Source organism: Acomys minous (assembly GCF_964271855.1).
Source record: "Acomys minous genome assembly, chromosome: 4".
Taxonomy (NCBI): Eukaryota; Metazoa; Chordata; class Mammalia; order Rodentia; family Muridae; genus Acomys; species Acomys minous.
Genome location: NC_140486.1, coordinates 75,777,337 through 75,797,292, shown reverse-complemented (window position 1 = coordinate 75,797,292; position 19,956 = coordinate 75,777,337). Strand labels below are relative to the sequence as shown.

The 19,956-nt window shown below is 42.6% G+C and overlaps 1 protein-coding gene across 4 annotated transcripts in view; it reads right to left on the bottom strand.

Annotated features, from left to right (window-relative positions):
• Window positions 1–19,956, bottom strand: part of LOC311595596 (small membrane A-kinase anchor protein) — a 42,188-nt gene that overhangs the window by 6,739 nt on the left and 15,493 nt on the right. The window contains exon 1 of one of the 4 annotated variants that reach the window (XR_014778505.1): window positions 12,485–12,632. The exons of 1 other annotated variant lie outside the window; for it this stretch is intronic. The gene's annotated coding sequence lies outside the window, so the exon portion shown is untranslated. Of the gene's footprint in view, window positions 1–11,502; window positions 12,022–12,050; window positions 12,405–12,484; window positions 12,633–19,956 lie in introns of those variants that run through there. 2 more of the 4 variants (XR_014778506.1, XR_014778507.1) reach the window with 2 other exon arrangements.

Genomic DNA, 19,956 nt, shown 5'->3' with positions numbered 1-19,956 from the left:
AAGAAAGGGTATTAAAAGCTGCAATACAAAAAAGTCACATATAAAGGAAGATCTACCAGAATAAGAGATGATTTATCACTGGAAGCTTTGTAAACCAGAGGAGCCTGAAGCAATGCATTTCAAAAATCTAAAAGACCACAATGGCCAGCCTCCACTATGCCCAGTAAAACTATGTAATGTAATGTAATGATAGGAGGGAAAATTTTTTCATTATACAAGTAGCCTAAACACTTCATGTCTACCAAAACAATCCTAAAGAATACTGGAAGCAGTACTTGAGACTGAAGAGAAGAATATGCATGACCAAGAAACAAACAAACAAAAAAGAAATGAAGCATTAATGAAATACAAAGTATGACTAAAAAACAGCAAAAAGCAAACAGTACTGCTGTATGCACATTTTTTAATAATAACTTTTAAAAATGGACTAAATTCTCCTATCAGAAGACATAGGCTAATGGAGTACATCAAGGAAAAGAATCCATCTTTATGTTATCTATAGGAAACTCAGTTTTATAAACCACTTTAAACTGAAAGGGTGGAAAATATTATGGGCAACTGGGACCAAAAGGAAGCAGGAGTTACCATCTAAATATCTGACAAAATTAGACTTCAAACTAAAGCCAATTAGAAGAGACAAAGGGCATTTCATTCCTATTTAAGATAACAACTAACCAAGAAAATATTACATTCATGTACTAAACAAACTCTGGTGCACTGAATTGCATTTATAAAGCATACTAATGAAATTAAAGGCAGATTAATATCACTTTCTCCAATAAATATGTCATCTAAACAAACAAAAAATAGAGAAATCTCGGGCATTTTATATCAAATAAACCTAACTCATCCACAGAATATCTCACCCAAACACCAAAGAATATACATTCTATTCAGCAGCCCATGGAAGCTTCTCTAAAATAGACCACATCCTAGGACACAAAACAAGTCTTAACAAATTCAGAAAAAAACTAATTTCCATGTCCTATTTGACAATTATACAATAAAACTTAAAACTGAGAGCTGGATGATACTCAGTACTGGATGATAAAGTAGATAAAAAAGAAATCAAAACAAAAAATTAAAAGGTATGGAACTAAATGAAAATGAAAACACAACCAAAATTCAGATGCATTAAAAACAGTTCTTCAAAGAACATTATAATTAAATATGCCTACATAGGAGGAGGAGGGAGGAAGAGGAGGAGAAGGAGCAGAACAACAACAAGAAGAAATAAATGGCTTGATGCAACTTCAAGAGTTCAGAAAAACAAGACAAACCCAAATCTAGTAGACAGCAAGAAATAGAAAAAACTAAAGCAGAAATTAATGGGGAAAAAAAAACAATATAAAGAATCAATGAACCTAAGAGCTGGTTCTTTGAAACAATAAACAAGGTTGACATACTCTTGGCTCAACTTACCAAAAGAAATAAAGAGAGGATCCAAATTAACAGAATTGAACAATGAAACCTTTAAAATGGAGACTAAAAAATTCTGAATATGGAGGCTGGAGAGATGGCTCAGAGTTAAGTTAAGAGCACTAGCTGCTCTTCCAGATGTCCTGAGTTCAATCCCCAGCAACAACATGGTGGCTCACAACCAGTTATAATAAGATCGGGTGTCCTCTTCTGGCATGCAGTTGTATGTACATAACTAAATAAATCTTACTTTAAAAGATTCTGAATATTATAAGGGAATACTGTTGAAACATGCACTCCATCAAGTTGAAAAGTCTAAAAGAACAGATAAATTCTAGATACATCGAAACATCAAAGTTAAACCACAAAGAGATCAACAACCCAAACATAACAAATGAATAAATTAAAGCAGTAGTAATACATCTTCTGACAAAAAAACAAAAACAAAAAACCCAACCCCACAGGCAAAATGAATTAAAAGCAGAATTCTGCCCAACTTTCAAAGATATACAGCTAATATTTAAATAATAATAATAATAATAATAATAATAATAATAATAATGAAACAGAACACTTCCAGACTCCTTCTATGAAGCCAGTATTACTCTAATACCCAACCAGATAAACATACATACATACACACACATACACCAGAAAAAACAAAAACTGCAGATCAACTTTTTTGATGAACAGAGATATGTAAAAAAAAAAAAAAAACAACAACAACAACAACAAAAAACTCCAATAAAATAATTGTTTACAGGATAAGGCACATATCAAAAAGATGAATATATTAAGTCATATAAGTAGGCTTATAATCATATAATCTTAGCCGGTCATGGCGGCACACACCTTTAATCCCAGCACTCGGGAGACAGAGGCAGGTGGGTCGCTGTGAGTTTGAGGGCAGCCTGTTCTACAAAACGAGCCCAGGACAGCCAAGGCTACACAGACAGACCTTGTTTTGAAAAACAAAACAAAAAAAAAATCATATAATCTTAATAGATGCAGAAAATTTTTGAGAAAATCCAACATATTTTCATTCTAAAAAAATCCTAGAGAATAGGACTGGGTGAAAGATATCTCAACATAGTAAAAGATATATATGACAAATTCACAGCCAGTGTTATCCTAAATGGAGAAATACTCAAATCAATGTCATTAAACTCAGGAGAAGACAAGGCTATCTACTCCTGCCCAGTCTAGTGCTGGGAGTACTAGCAAGAGCAGTACAGCAAGAAATACAAATAAAAAGTAAAGTCAAATTACCCCTACTTGCAGATTATATTTTATCTGTAAGAGATCCCAAATATTTCAGCAAAGTGTAATATACAAGATCAACTTACAGAAGCCTGTAGTGCCTTTATCTGCATGCCCCACAACTACTCTAAGAGATCATGGGAATACTTCCACTTACAATAGCCTCAAAGACAATAAAATATCTTGGAATAAGCCTAACCAAGGAGGTAAAGGACCTCTACAATGAAAACTTCACATCTCTGAAGAGAGGAGAAAATGGAAAGGCTGTGCATATTCATGGGGTGTTAGAATGAATATTATGAAAATGACCATCTTATCAAGAGCCATCCATAGATTCAGTGCAATCCCAGTCAAAATACATTACCTCAAATGAAAGTGAGCCAGGCCTAATGATACTGTAGTCTCAGCCACTCAGGAGGCAGACAAAAAGATGCTGAGTTTGCGGCCTGCTTTTAGGAAACTTACACCATGCCTTTAAAAGGTTGTATATAAGAAAGGGCGAGAGGTACAGCTCCACTCTCCACTAGTGTGTGAACAGTTCAACTCCAGCACCACAAATTCAAAAGGACAGTTACAACATAAAGAGCTTACCACCTTCCACCAAACACACACACACATGAAACACAAAAATTCCTAATGACAAACCAATTATCAAGTTAGTCAAAAAACTAAAATACAAGGAAACAATACCTTCTAGACACAGCATGTGTGACTGACATATGGACTCTGAGACTGACAGCATGCGCCAGTCTGTACCAGACAGTATCCTAATGCTGAGAGAAATGGACACAAGCCCCCATCCCCAAATCAGAAGATATCTCCAATTGATAACCACTCACAAATGAAAAATTAGTTTTCTTCAAATAAATATATTAAAATGGGTGGATAAAAAAAATACAAATTAAGCAAATATAGCCAACTGATTTGGGGGCCAAAAAAAAAAAAAATGGAGAAAGCAGTCTTCAACAAATAGTCTAAGAAGTGAGTGTACACATGCAAAGAGACAAACAAAACAAATGCAAAATTGCTTGTAGACTTAAACCCTAACATGTGCTATAGGCATGGCACAGCACAAAAATCCTATAGAGAGCTTCAGGTATAACACCAAAGGCATGACCCACCAAAGATAATTTGACCTCGCTAAATTAAAAGCTCTGCTCTTTACGGACACTTTATAAAATGAAAAGACCAGCCACCGACACTATAAAAGCTTTGATGAAAACTAAGATTCAAATAAACAAAGAACTCTTAAAATTTAATAAAAGTGAACAATCTGATCAAAATGTGGAAAGTGTCACCTCACTAAGGAAGACACAAAAAGCAGATAAGCATGTAAAAAAAAAAACCCATCATCATGTATTAGGGAAGTGCAAGTTAGAACAGCACAGAGATACAGCATAACCCAATAGAACAGTGAATGGTCTAAACAGCACCAGCTGGAGGCACAGATGTGGAACAGAATCCTGGGCACTGCAGGTGGTGATATAAAGCAATGTAGTCACTTTGGAAGACACCTTAGCACCTTGTCACATGCTAACCATACTCTTACTACACAAACCAGCAATGTCATTGCTTGGCATTCTCCCAAATGAGCTGAAAACATAGGTCCACATAAAATTCTATACTACAGTGTCTTTTTCATAACTGCTAAAACGTAAAAACAACCAGGACACCCTTCACTTGCTGAATGGATGGATACATTGGTTCAGCTGGGTAATGGCAGTCAGCATTAAAGAGAAAGGAGTTATCAAGCCAACCTGAGTGGTCTACATATACGGCATGACTCCAACTCTATGGCATTTTAGAACAGACAAAGCTATGGAGACAGTAAGAACACAGTTACAGGAATTATCAGGCGGGTAGGATGGACCGATTGAACCCATGATATTGGAGGCAATGAAAGTATTCCATGTGTGGCTATAATGATGGTTATACATGATTATACTTTTGTCAAAAACCATGAATTGTATTAAATCAGAGGTGAGCCCTAACATAAAGTGTGGCTTTTGGCTGCTCATGATGTAGCAACATGGCCGCGTCTTGTGAAATCCAGTGCATAGGGTGCCGCCAGTCTTGAAAGCCCAGCAAATGAATGCCATCAGGAGTGGGTGAGGACTCTGTATCTCCTGCTGGATTATTCAGTCAACTGAAAACTCATCTTGAAGTGCCTTTCAGAAATACTAACTATATTCTGTCTATAAAGGGTACAGTTTGAACATAAATATGTATGTGACTGATAGCTTGGAGCTACTTGAAGAACCTAAGTTGGCAGAACTAAAAGGAGACATGAGCCACAAGCCTAGTTTGGAGATTTATGTTGCTTAAGCAGAAATGGGTAGACACCCAGAGACAAAGTGAGGAATCTGTGTCTTAAATATTATAGCCCAGCCTGCGTCAACCATCACTGACAACGTTCTGTTCACTCACTCAGCAATGAAGGCATTCCTGTCATGTGCTTAAGGGTCACCAAGGTAGATCAAATAAAGGAGAGTCTAACAGACTTCAAGGCTTGAAATTCAACAGAATAGAATTCCCACTTACCCTAGTATTAAAATTTTAAAAAAATAGGGCTGAAGAGATGGCTCAGAGGTTAAGAGCACTGACTGCTCTTCCAGAGGTCCAGAGGTCCTGAGTTCAATTCCCAGCAACCACATGACATCTCACAACCATCTGTAATGAGATCTGGTGCCCTTTCCTGGCCTGCAGATGTATATGCAGGCAGAGCACTGTATACGTAATAGATAAATAAACCTTTAAAAATGTTTTTTTAAATAATAAACAATCCAGAAAAGTTCCAATTATCTGGAAGCTAATCATGTTTAAGTTGCCCATGGGGTGAAGAAGAGATTATAAAGGATATTAAATATGTTTTCAGTTCAATAAAAGCTACAATATATTAAAATTCTGAAAGGAATCTTTAAATGTAAAATAAATTAAATAGATTTGTATCCCTGTAACAAGAAAGTTTAAATTAGTTGCCTAACTTTCAAAAGAACATCCCAAGTAAGAAGGACATAAATGATACAGAAAAGGGAGAAATCAATAAACCAAAGCAACCAGTGCTGTCTGCTTAAGAGCCTAACATAACCAAACTTGGTAACAAGCACCTGAAATCCCACTAACACAACCAAACTGATGACAAGCACCTGAAACCCCACTAACACAACCAAACATGATGACAAGCACCTGAAACCCCACTAACACAACCAAACTTGACAAGCACCTGAAACCCCACAGCTAAGGAAGGAGACAAAAACAATACGGGCCAGAGTTTGAAGCCATCATGGGTCACACACAAGAAAATGTTAACTAAAAAATAATCATTAAGGAAGCAGCTAATGAGAGTTTGAGGCCAGCCTGGTCTACAAAGTCAGTCCGGGACAGTCAAGGCTACACAGAGAAACCCTGCCTCAGAAAAAAACAAAAAGAAAAGAAAAGAAAGAAAGAAAGGAAGGAAGGAAGAAAGAAAGGAAGAAAAGAAAAGAAAGACAAGACTAAAGTCTGTCAGGTAGATGAACAAGCACGGCCAAAAGCCCATCGTGAACTCTGGGATGGGCTTACTGTTGTCTCATTTTATAATATATTCTAAACCTTTCACAGGTTTCTGTGAGGCCGTCTCCTTCAAGTTATGACTTTAAAATGTGCCCTGCCTTGAACTAATGTAAATCTACACATACACAGATTTATACAGTATCAGTCTCAATGCAAATGTATTAAGTAAAATGCTAATTTATTAATAACCATAATTGCTGGAATTATGGAGATGGCTCAGTGAGTAAGGGTTTGCCATGAGGTCCCACGTTCAGTGCCCAGTACCACATACATAACAAAGGAGAGAGTGAGAAAGCTGCTGTGGTCTCCTGGCGCTTGCTGGCCAGCTAGCTAGTCTTGATGAACCTCTGAGCTCCAGGCTTCATGAGAAACTGTCTCAAAAAACAAGGTGGGAAGTGACTGAAGAAGAGACCCAGTGTCTATCTCTGGCGAGCACACGCGCGCGCGCGCACACACACACACACACACACACACACACACACACACCTATAACCTCCCCCTAACCTTGCCACCTGCACCTCACAAGCATACAAAATATCCAAGTTCTTTTTAAAAACCATATGTCACTGAGTTTGTAAAAGCATACTTGTCATTATTTGTCCTCTGACAATGTATCCAAAAACTTTGTTTTCTTTTTTTGTAAATGTCCATGAAAGTTGAGTATTAGATGCAGTCTTTCTACTGGAAATTGTACGATTCACTTACTTGGACTATAAATTTACAACAGAATTGAATGACAAGATTAAACAAACAGACTCCACCAAAAAGCAAAAGCTAGAAAGCGCGTAAGTACAATCTTATCTGAAGGCTCCAACAGAACACTGTGTAGTTTCCTAATCCGGTTCGGCATACACACAGCCCGAGGCTGCCCACCAACAGAGCACTATCAGAACCGGCTCCTATACATTTCATTACTTATTGTAAAGTAGAGAAAATGGCCTTGCTTAGTGTAAAGACAATGTTTGCCATTTTTACAAGTCTGATCCTTGGAAACCAGATGGTTTGGTTTTACGAGTAATCAAACAAGGCTCTACCTCAGACATAAAGAAGTGAGGTCCTCTCTGTGAAGGACCTGCCTGGGACACAGCTGTTCTGTGTCACCTTCCTTTCATTTTTCTCCAACGTGTCTCCTAAACCTAGGGCCATCAACTTACAGTTATTTTACGAGATTCATATTTTAAGATTATACTTATAAAAAGAAATATAACCCAATATAACTTATTGTCATCAGTAATTCTGGAGTTGGAAGTTAGACTTCTGATGTGTCTTTCATCAGCTGCAAAAACATCTCTCACTTGCCACATCATCTGAATAGGCACTGTCTCCCCCAGCCCTTTGGGGCTTTACTTTGGGTGACATGGGACTTTACCTGGCCACTGGTCACTGATGAGGACAAATATTGAACTTGAGCCTGTGGTAGTTCCTCCAGCACTGTAAAATCTGTCCTTGTACTGGCTGGTTTCATGTCAGCTTGCCACAAGCTAGAGTCACCAGAAAGGAAAGAGCCTCAGTTGACGTCTCTTTGAGATGCAGCTCTAAGGCATTTTCTCAATTAGTGATCAATGTGGGGTGCCCAGCTCATGGTGGGTGGGGCCATCCCTGAGCTGGTGGTCCTGGGTTCTATAAGAAAGCAGGCAGGGCAAGGCAGTAAGCCACACTTCTCCATGGCCTTTGCATCAACTTCTGCCTCCAGGTTCCTGCTTTGCTTGAATTTCTGAATTGACGTTCTTTTGGTGATGAACAGCAAAGTAGACGTGTAAGCTAAATAAATCCTTTGTCCCCAACTTGCTTTTTGGTCGTGGCATTTTGTTGCTGCAGTAGAAACTCTGACTAAGACACTCCTGGAGCAAAGCTCCTAGCCAATTAGTTAAGAAAGAATAATCTAGGATCTCAGACCCAACCCTAAGGATCCTTGTGTCACACGTGCTGCATGTACATTCGATTAAGTTCACTTTAAATCACAATGTCTTTTAACAGCTGGAGTCTCAAGCATCAGGCACTGAGAAAACAGCAAAAGTGCTTTTTCTCCCCCCTCATCTCTAAATTCAATTTTAGGCATTATGTTACACAGTGAAACCAATTCAGATACTTTAGAACAAGTAGGAGGTGCAAATAATAAGAGGGAATTAAGTGCTGAGCAGGCAGCACTCCCAGGCAGCAGTGTATCTAATTCTGAACACTGAAAAGCAGCGTTATTCTTATGTGAAGACACGAGAGGATTGAAATGCACTTGAACTTGAGGGTCAGAGACCAAGAACTCAGAAAATCTTCCTATTTGAAGTTTAAGAATTCTTTCATAATGGATACTCGGTCCTTGTAAGGAGTTGGCACATTTGCTGCTGCTTGTGCCACAGTACTTCAGGGGGAGAAGTTTCGCTGAAACATATTTTAAAGCTCTCTGCTTCCCACTCTTCCTCCTTGGAGCTGGACTGTTTTCAGCATCCCTGTCCAGCTCCGTTTTCTAGTCCTTTCTTAACTTTAACACCCCCATCTCCTCCTTATCTGCACCCAGCACCCTCTGCCCACTTCCCTAGTTACAGCAAAGGCTACTGTCAAGGATGGGGAAACGCTAGCTTCTTCCTGTAGAGTTCCCAGAAGTCCCCAGACCCTTCTCCAGGAGCCCTGTGCACTGGTGTCTGGACTATTGTGGTCCATCCATCGAAAACACTGCTCACAGGAGTCATCACTGGCCTTTTGTTTTGCACAGAACATTTCCCTGCATCAAATTACTTTAATGAATGTTTATTAAAGTATGGTCACTTACCAGATACCCATGTGTCTGCAGTGCCTGAGATGCTGGGAATAAGCGGTGACTTTGACACTGTTCTCTTTTGTTCAGGGTGTTTATATACAAAGGCCGCAGAGTAGGAGTGTTTGGACTCAGGTTAACGTATACAATGTTCTGATGAAGATACATCCAAAGAGGTGTACCTCTACTTACAGACTCTGTGACATCCCGTGTCTTTGCTGTCTCCCTTCATGGATCTGTTAACTTCACCCCCTTGAGAAAAATAGGACTTTGCCACTCTTCATTTTAAAGAAATGAATTAATTCTTAAAATGTAGTGTTTCCATACCACACACTGTCTAGAGCTATTTATTATTGCCCAAACTTTTAATTTATCAACATCATGATACCCCCAGTTCGGTGTGTATTCTTCACTGTGCACTAGCTATGGAGCACAGGCAGTAGTTAACAGAATCCTGGGGCCCAAAGGCAGATGGTGTGTTAATTAGTGAGAGAAAGCAGCTGTCTTCTGCCTAATGTGCTTCAGCTGGAAGGACAGATGAGGAGAGAGAACTAAGGAAAAGGCTGAAGACAAATGGCCTGCGACTTCCCGTTGTGGTCACTCACACTCCAGACCGCAGGAGAATGGGAGATGTTAGCCCGAGAGTGTCCTGGGAATCTCCAGAAATCCCATGGGAAGACGGTCTCAAGACACTACAGTAGCTCACAACTTTGTCCCAATGTAATTCCGTATATTAAATACAGGAGAAAATGAATTAGAATTCCCAAGCCTTACAGATAAGTTTGGCATAAACCTCTGGTAAAATTAAAGACCTGAGCAGGAAGTACTTTGGCAGGGCAGTGGTCAGTACCTTCAGGAGCTGGAAGCTGATTGGTTATTCTGTAAGTCAGGAATAAAACTCAAGAGTCTGTTTTTAGCAAGGCACTTGGTTAAACTTTCCTTTCAAGATATCCTAACAGAAAAGACCAGTCATGCACCAGAACAATTTAAATGCAAATTCACTAATTTGAGCAATATCTACTAGGAACCAACTAGATTTCTGTTGTACTTGGCCTTTTTAGTACGTCGAGTTCCAGCAATCATCCTGAGAGTGGACAGCATTGACCTCAAGCCTGGAAAAGGAGAAAGTTGCAAACTTCAAAATTCTAGAACTATCTCCACTGTGCCACTTGGCTTCTCTAGCTTTGCCACCTTCAGCGTAAACAGATCTGTCCTGTGCATTATCATTGACTTGAGTGTTGACTAAATTCCTCAGATGTGGAGAATTAACACAATGAATGTCAGAACCACAGTTAAAATATATTTATCAAAGTGGAAACTAGAGGTTTAAAGTAATATAAACCAAAAGAGAAACAAAACACAGGGAGCTTCCTCACACAGAAGTGACCAATCCAAACCCGCCCTCTGTAAGGAGCTGTGCACAAGAGCATTGAAATTGACTGGAGGGCAGACCACAAGTTTAAAGTACCCTTGTTATCTGATAGTGTTCCTAAAGAAAGAAAGAAAAAGGAAGGAAGGAAGGAATCTATCTGAAATTACTACTTCTTCCAGAACCATTCTGCTCTGCTTAAATAGCATCCTTTCCCATCTGTGCATTTGGGTAGCCATGTCAAGAAATAAATACCCCCATTCAAAGAAAAAACGGACTCTCCACCTGCTGATCTTGACTCGTGCTTAGCCACAATAAAAATAGACTCTTTATTCCCCTGAAATTTTACCAAAAAAAAAGACAAACAAAACAAAACCAAAAAAAAAAACAAAACTCCATCTGATATATACAGGCAGCAGATCTGGGACTTTAAAAGGGATGGACAGTTTACATGGCATTCACTAGTTTGTGATGTTATGTTTCCTTCAATAAAGAATGAGAAGAGGAAGGCGCACACCTGTAATGCCAAGAGGCAGGAGGATCTCTGAGTTCAAAGCCAGCCTGGTCTACAAAGTGAGTTCAGGACAGCCAAGGCTACACAGAGAAACCCTGTCTCGAAAACTCAAAAGAAGTCGAAGACAGAGAAGGAGAAAGAGGATGAAGAGGAGGAGAAGAGGAAAAGGAAGAAGAAGGAAGGGAAGAGGTCAGACCAGAGATAGAAAAGAGGCACCTGCCTCTCTCCTCAGAGCCTTCTCTAGTGGCTGAGGAGCCCACTCATATCCCCTCAAGATTCAGCCTCCCACGGCTTCCAAGAGTACAGGCACCAATACTCTGCTCATCAGATGTCAGTCAGCGCAAGCCTGACAGCTTGGTTTGCATACTTCCTGTCCTTTATCTAAAAACCTCCATTCACTCTTCAGGTGGCAAGGTGGGGGGGGGGGGGGGATGAAGCTGCATCTCACAATGAAATAATTTGATTTGAGGGCTGAGAACAAGATCAGGAGGTGGGGAGCTAACTGCTCCAGCTCTGAGAATTTATCCAGGACAGCTGGCTGTGAAATGTTAGGTAAAATTAACTCCTGCAACTCCGGCTTTCCTGGGTTGGAAAGTCAAAAGGTCACAGCGTCTGAGCATCTCCCAGCTGTTCACTTACCCTACACAGCGCGGCCATCCCAAGTCTGCACAGCCTCAGCTCGGCGGGCCTCATGCCCTAGGCAGCAACCCCGGATCCCGGGGCGGGTGCTGCTCCCGAGGGCGCTGGCGTCCGGGCGGGAGCCGCAGCCTGAAAGGGTGCAGCGTGGCCCGGCTGCAGGGACAGCTTCTCTGCCGTCTCGCCAGCGCCAGCAGGGTTAAGTTAGTGGTCGCTCTCCAGGGACCTTGTCCTTCGGCCGTGCTCCCGGCTCCTCCTCCTCCAGCCCGCCCGCCCTGCCCAGCAGGTGGAGCGGAGGGACCCAGGGCTAGGGAGCACGCCCTCCGCGTCGGCATCGCCAGGAACTACCTCCACCCAGCAGCGCTCGGTCTCAGGCACAGCCAGCCAGACCCGAAGGACTGGGCCACCGCTCGCGTCCCCACCCTAGGCGGGCTATCCACGCGGCGCCACCTCCCCGGCAGTATCTAGACCACCAAGTATGAAAGCTAAAAGAGCTAGCCGCTTCAGGCTCCTGCCCCACCTCCCCGGAGCCACCTGGGCTGCGACATCACCTGATCTCGGTCCGCGTGAGAGCAGACGCCGCTAGTCCCGTGCTGCAGCGTGGCGCCAGCCCCCGCAGGTGATCTCCTGTCGCCTGGCCCTTGTCCTCCCCTTGAAGGCTCCGCCGCCGCTCAATCCTGCTTTGCACTACAAAACACACACACACACACACACACACACACACACACACACACACACACACACACACACACACACACACACACACACACCACCCCTCGTGCGTGCCACACCTCGCAGCTTATCGGCAGATTCCTCCTGACCTAAGTACTTTGCACCATGAGCTTTCAGAGCAAAAGTACACGGAGCACTTCTAGATTTAAGAATACAACCCGTTCACTTTTCTATCCTCCCATACATAAAAACCGACAATCTGAGAAACGCTTCTTTCTCAAAACAAAACGTCCCAAAAAGACCATTTTCTTACCCTTTAAAGAAGCAAGAGCCCCAAAACATGACTATTATTCAGCTAGACCTCGCTGTCGCTTGTTCTCTGTCTGCGTTATTCCCAGCGACAGTAGCAGCCCCAAGAGAATGACAAAAGAACCATTATTTCATCCAGTTCTACAATGGATTGTCAATGCAAAATTCATGCCCTAGGGGACTTCAGTGACGACTCTCCTGGCTCCTTCTGTACAGATGCAGATGATGAGGCAGAGTCCTGCCTGAGGTAAGTGAGGTGGATGCAGAGATGGGTGGATTGCTGGGAGCCTACAAGCAGGCCTGGCCGAAGGGGCCTCCAGGAGAGACCCTGTCTCAAAGGGAATAAGGTCCAGATCAGCAAAGGAGTTGAGAAGCCCTGCCAAATCTAACTCAACTTTAAGTGAATTGGGCAGTTTTTAGTTTTTGTTCTGTGTAGATCAGCTAAGGTAACTTTGACCTGCAAATATGGCCCAAACATGTAAATTTTGTCATCTGTCATGTGACTAATGGCATTTGACAACGTAAATATTAAATTGTTTGGTAAGCAACTACTTTAATGTATAGTACGTATTATATCTAAATGGAGCATGCGTTCACATACATTTCAAGCAGGGCATGCTAAATAATCATGATCAGATGCAAGGTTCCACTTTTTTTTTTTTTTTTTTTTTGAGACAGGGTCTCTCTGTGTTAGCCTTGGCTGTCCTGGACTCGCTTTGTAGACCAGGCTGGCCTCGAACTCAGTGATCCACCTGCCTCTGCCTCCCAAGTGCTGGGATTAAAGGCGTGCGCCACCATGCCCGGCCTGCAAGGTTCCACTTTTAAGCTGAATTCCTGTATTACTTGCTTGCCCTTAGCTTTCTCAGCTTTAAGGTTCAGTCAAGCTATATTGCCATCAATCGAAGTGATCTCTAGCCTCTCCCTGAGTGATGAGTCAGTCCTGATGGGCTCTGGGAGTGAAGAGAAACAGACATTTGTGGCTCTGCATCCTAGTTACCAGGGCAGAAGAAGAAAATAGATGAGAAAGGCCTCTGCCCTCCATCATAAGGGCATATCACTTTCTTTGCATGAGTGTGTGTTGGAGTGTACTTGTGTGTGCCTGTGTGTAGGTGTGTGCCCATGACTGCATGTCGAGGCTAAAGGTCTATGTCGGGTGTCTTACTCTATTACGTTCCACCATCAATTTTTGACACAGGGTCTTTCACTGGTGGAGCTGGGTGATTTGTCATCTCCCCGCACTGAGGTTACAGGTACACTGCCGCAGCTGGGTCTTTGCCCCGGTGCTCAGGATCCCAATTCCTGTCTCATATTTGCACAGTAAGCACATTACACACAGGACTATCTGCCTAGCCCCTGCTGTATGCTGCTGACCCTGTGTCTAGTCAAGCCCACACTGGACCATCTTCATGAAGTTATCCACTCTTCACTTCTGGTCTAAGAATGAAGCTGACCATTAGAGGAGCAAGGTCTGTCACCATACCATGACTGTCAGATCCAGGTCTGATCCCTTCTCTCGTCTCCAGGATCTATTTCAAGCTGGCAAGAAGCGGCCCAGGTTATGGCTGGTAGGGATGCCCAAGGGTTTGTCTTGGACACTATGCCAGTTCCTGACCACCCTGACTGGGCTCCCCAAGACTTCACACGGCTGGGTTTCTTTGCACATCCCTCTTCCATTTCTGCCTTCCCTCACATCTGAGCTCCCAGTTCCGAGCTAGTCTTGCCTGAAGGAGCCTACTCCTCTCTTGGGACTAGAGGTGGGTTTTGGTCAATAAGATGAATGGAAAAGACCCAGCTAGGAGGCTGGTGCAGACAGAACCTGGCGCCCTCTGCTGCTGGCGCTTGAGGATACTCAGGCTAAAATTGTCCCTTGGGTAGCCAACTTTTCTTACATGAGCCAGGATTTTACTCAAATTTCGTGGAGAGACCCAGATTACCTTCTGTGGATAGATGACAGACACACTTTATTCACCCCCTAGACCATGGTTTTGATATGCAAATATTTACAATTCAGGAGTTGATCCTTCAAAAATATAGATTTTAATGTGTCTAGATGTTATGCCTGCATGTATTTCTGTGCATCAGAAGTATGACTGGTGCCTAGAAAAGGGCGTCAGATGCCCTGAGGCTGGAGTTACAGTTGTGAGCTGCCATTGAACCTGAGTCTCTGGAAGAGCAGCCTGACCTTTTAGCTGATGAGCCTTCTTGGCAGCCGCACGTGTTGATTCTTGAACACTTTTTGTAGCCCAAAACATCTAAGAATGCTTCTTCGTGAAGAACTGTCTTAGAGTGTGAAGATGGCATCTGCCTTCCTTCCTGCAAACTTTCACAGCCCTCCCACTCCTCCTGGTCGACCCTTGCCTAAGGAGCCTTTGATCCTCAGTGTCTGCCTTAACCACAGTGCTATAAGAGACTTTGCATCTAACAGTTCACTGAATCAAAGACCAAAGCAGCGCTTTACCTGATACCTCACAAGGGCCCAGGTGTGCGTGTGTGTGTGTGTGTGTGTGTGTGTGTGTGTGTGTGTGTGCGCGCGCGCGCGAGCGCGTGTGTGCACGTGTACACGTGCATGTGCATGCATATGTGCCAAATATGTGGATAGGAGACATTGCTGAATGTTGAAATGATCACTGTAACCAAATATGTTATTCAGATGTCACATTGTATTACATGTTTTTGTATTTTTCTTGGGCATATGTGCTTCTCGTATGACTCAGTTTCCATTATCTCACTGCCTGCAGTGTTAAAAACAATTTCTCTAATGTTATCAAAATAGTTGAGTCCCTCCTGGGAATTTTGTACTTTTATCTGTGCGCCATGCAAAGATAGGGTAAGTCTTACTATGGCCATTAGTCAAGAAAACAGTTTCATTCTATTAAAAATTCTGTTCAGAAATCAAATCAACTACCAAATATTTAATAAAATTAGTTCTTGAAGAATTTCAATTTGCCTATCTAGAAACATTTTATAGCTTAGGATTTGTCACTTAGGTGCTAACCTCTGATGAAAAATGAGCTACTCTACCTTAGAGATACAGACAGCTACTAGTCACTGAGCAGCTATGGATGATGAGTTGAGGACCACAATGGCCCTCTATCTGATGCCTCATCTAATCCCTACAATATTCCTGTGAGGTGTGAATGGTTTCTGTTTGAAATAGAAGGGAATAGAAAATACAAGGCAACTGCTAATGTGTGGTTAAACTTAAATTGGAACCTCCACCCCTCCCCACTGCGCCCCCCAGTCCTGGGCCCCAGCCTGAGTCCAAAACCAATGCTCCTTTTATTGTTCTATATTGCTTTCCAATACCTCAACCATCTCTCAGTGACCTGTTAAATCTGACCTTGGTTCTAAGTCACAGTCTCTGCCACCTAGCTCCTGGTCCCTCAGCTCACATGGGCAATGTTCCTTGCCAAGTCACCAGGATTTACAAAGACTCTGTCTCAACAAAACAGAGAAGAGCAGAACAGAAAGTATCTGAGTATTTTTCTGTTACTTCTGTATTTCTGACCAAGGCTCTGGTCCACGGCCATCTGTCTGAACTACATCAGCAGCACTAGAGCCAGCCTCTGAGATATCAGACACTTATGAGACGACTGAAGAACAGCTATCAGGCAACTCACCAAATGTCTAAAGGATAAAACACAATTGTGCATCGTCAGTGAGAATCAAGAAAGCTTTGACTAGGCCATGAAACATATCACAGTTGTTGAAGGAGGAAATCAGGGCATATAGCCTGTGCTAGAAGCAGGGGATGGCTGTGAGCACGAACCACATTTAAACAGCAAGAAAATTATTCCAAGTTACAAGGCATGGGGCCTATGAGCCCCAGGCTGTGTGATTTGTTAAGACAAATAACAGATACTTCCAGAAAGACCTTAAATTACAAAACAATGCAATAATAACTTGTTCTTAAATGGATATATTTATGATTAATAAGGCAGTGCTGAGCATGAGCATAGGGTTAGTGGCACAGACCAGTCATGCTTCGGAAGTCCCAACCAAAGCCCAGAGGCCTGGCAAGAAATGCATGTGGTTGCTTCACTTTTCCTCACGAGTTATTTCCTTTATTACTCATCAATCTGATGTTATTTTTCTCTCAGTGTTACAAGATTCTTAGGCTGAATAATGGAACTACTGTTTGCTGAGATCGGGTTTTCACACTTTGAGGAAAAGAAGCAACATGCACATACACACAGATGCAAGTGAGCGCGCGCACACACACACACACACACACACACACACACACACACACACACACCCTAATTATAAATGTCATAATGGGGTTGAAGACAAAAGAAAAAGGAATCTTCTACATCTGTTTAGTGAAGCAAGGTAACTGAGGCAGAAGGAAGTGAAAATTTAAGAGAAAGCCTCATATTTTCAGAGCTTCAAAACCTTTTTTACACTGGGGCCCAGGACATGGCTCAGTTGGAAAAGTGTTCACTGAAAATTTGTGAGAATTGGAGTAAAATGCCTCAGTTGGTCACTCACACCTCTAGTCCCAGACCTGGGGATCCCTGGGGCTCACTAGCCAGGTAGTTCTGCAAAATTGTGAACTCCCCATGCAGTGAGAGACCCTATCTCAAAAAATAAGATGAATGCTAAAGAAAAACACCTACCGCTCCACTTGCCGCAGTCAGGAGAGCTGGGCCTGGGGTCTTGAGAGCAGGAGAGCTGGCCCTGTCCCTCTCCAACAGCAGCACTCTAGAGAGTGGGCCCTGCACGATGCTTGGGCAAAGCAGTTGAGCTGGCACTGATGGTGAAGGAACAGGTGAGCCAGCATGAGCGTATAAGAATGGAAGAGCTGCAGCCCCTTATAGGCTGCAGAACTTGGGAGAGTGGGCCCTTCACCTTGACTGGGCAGCATAGTGGATGGAGCTGGCTCTGGAGGCATGGGTGTGGGTGAGGGTGAGCAAGCCCAGAGAGCACAAGAGCAGGAGAGCTGACCCTGCCTCCTGCCAGTGGTGGCACTGGGTGTCCTAGCTGGGACAGTGCTGGAGAACTCTCCTTGAGGATAAAGGCTAGCTAGTCTGCTGACTAGCTCAGCTACCACCCAGGCCTAGATCCAGGGCTCTGAGTTGGCCCACCCCAAAATCTATATCATCTGCAAGTGGTTGGTGTTAGGATTCTGTTTCAGTCTGTGTACCTGTGATGTCATTGCCTACCTGTGAATGGGGGCATGGCCCTGCCCAGGGCTATATAAAAGGACATACTCATTTTACCTTTCTCTCTTCCTCTTCCTCTCTCTTCTTACCCCCTTACCCCTTTCTCTCTTCCTCTGTTTTTGTCTCTGTCCCTCCTTTCTCCTCTCTCTCTCTATCTTTTTCTGAGGTACCCCTCCCCCTTTCCTTCTCTCCCCATGCTCATTAAATGAACCTTATATAATCTAATATCTGGCACTTGGTATCTTCTTATCATTTTCTTATATTAAACATAAAGTCCCACAGCTTTGCTTGTTGGCAAATTGGCCTATGGATGTCAAGAATCTCACAGGCAGGCTTGTCCTCTGTGCCTAGTCACTGGGGGCTCAACCAGAACAAGAGGACACTCCCAGCCTTCAAGCTCCTTGACCTGGTGGAGTACAGGTAGCTCTTAGATTCAGCAGCCTCGCCAAACCCAGGGTAACGCTGCAGGTCTGTTTTAACCTCATACTCAGGCCTCATAGTCACATGGCCAGCTTCTATCATGGAGGCTTCAGATACCTTCCCAGCCCTCTTCATATGCAGGAGGCCCAACTTTAACTCTCAGATCTAGATACAGTCTACCTTGCTATCAGACTTACCATTCTCTTTGCTAAAGGACAGTGACTGCTTACAGCAATTTCACTTATTGCTTAAAGCTTGGAAGAACATGTTTTAAGGTTGATACATGCAAGTTACGAATGTTAGAAGGCCTAAGAAGGTGTTTAATGAACGCTATAAGGTCTAGGAAAGTGTTTCAGGTTGGTAAAGGCAAGTTATGAATGTTAGAAGGTCTAAGTTGGTAAATGCAAGTTATGAAGGTTAAAATGTCTTAAAAGATGTTTTATTCATTCTGTTGCTATGCTATTGTTGTATTAATTGTTCAGAGTGTTGACACTGATCAATGGAGCTCTAGTTTATTAATCAAACTACAGAAACATTCCACTATATGATCCTATCAGAGTTCCAAGCTCAAGATTTTAAATTTCCTTTTGTTTGTCTTTTTCTTAAAATGTCTCTCATTGTACTAAAAGTATCCAGTCTTCTAAACAGAGAGAAAAAGCCCCTCTTTCATGATGTGTACTGACACTAAAGTGAACTTTTGCCTTCTGTTCTACAGGAGATTTCTGTCCTCTCCATGTTTCTGTTCCACAGAGGCCAAAAGACTTCTTCCTTTCCTAAGCTCACCTCAGAGTATTTGTGCTTTTAACACAAAGTTCTTTTCCCAAGCCTCTACTATGCTATGTGTCTACTGCTTTGTCCTACAATGTGTACATGTCTAACAATGTGTATTTAATCACAGATTTTCTACAATGATGACGCTAATGTGTCTAAAATTTATCTCCCTTTATGAAACTTAAAAGGATTCTTGTAAGCTAAAGGAAATCCATCTCTCAGGTCAAATGGAGTCCAGATAAGTACTATAATCCAAAACCTAAGTTTCCCACCCTTTGCCTATCTCTGAGGATGGGATTCTTTTTTACTGGTTTTGGGACTCCCCTCTCCCTAACTACCTGATTACTACCGTTCTGCACCCAACACCAGCTAAATTTCTTGGTCGCGTAAATGCTTCCCTTTGCCCAAGAGACCATCGACACCTCTCTGGTTCATGGGTAGTGGAGGTACCCAAGCCCAGTCTTCATGACTGTGGCTGGTCCTCCTCGTTAACCTACAACTAGGACAGTCTCCACTGCAGGACAACTGACACAGTCGCCCCCACCACCACCGCTTGCCTTCCACAATTTCCCAGCTGCAGAACTGTGCTCTCTTGGTCGCTGTCCAGTAGTTATGAGTAGCTCCACCAGTCTGTGCACCTGTTCTTTGAGTCACTCCCCATCCTGGGGATGCTCTAATGGATGACTGGCTTCACCTCCCCATTGGAAACATTCCTCCTAGCATGCCTTTGGGATGTCTTTTAGAGAATCTCAAATCCCTACGCCCACACAAAGGCTTACATGCCTTTGCAACCAAACTTGGACAGATCCAAAATTAAAGCCTTTTAATTATTGCCAGCAATTGTGTAAAATGGAAGGAAGCTCCCTATATCCAAACCTTTTCTTTTCTCCCCCATGTTCAAGCCTTTCCCAAGGTAAAATGAGAAGAAGTCCCCACATCCAGACCTTTTCTTTGCTCTCCCAAAACTTTCAAGCATTGTCAGCATTGTTTCTTTCCTTATTTTCAAGCCTTTTTTCTCTCCCAACAGTTTCTAATGTACAACTAAAGGGAATTTTCTCCCCAACCTACTAACTTTGTCTTCTGCCCACATATATGTTCCTGCTAGACTTCCTACATCTGG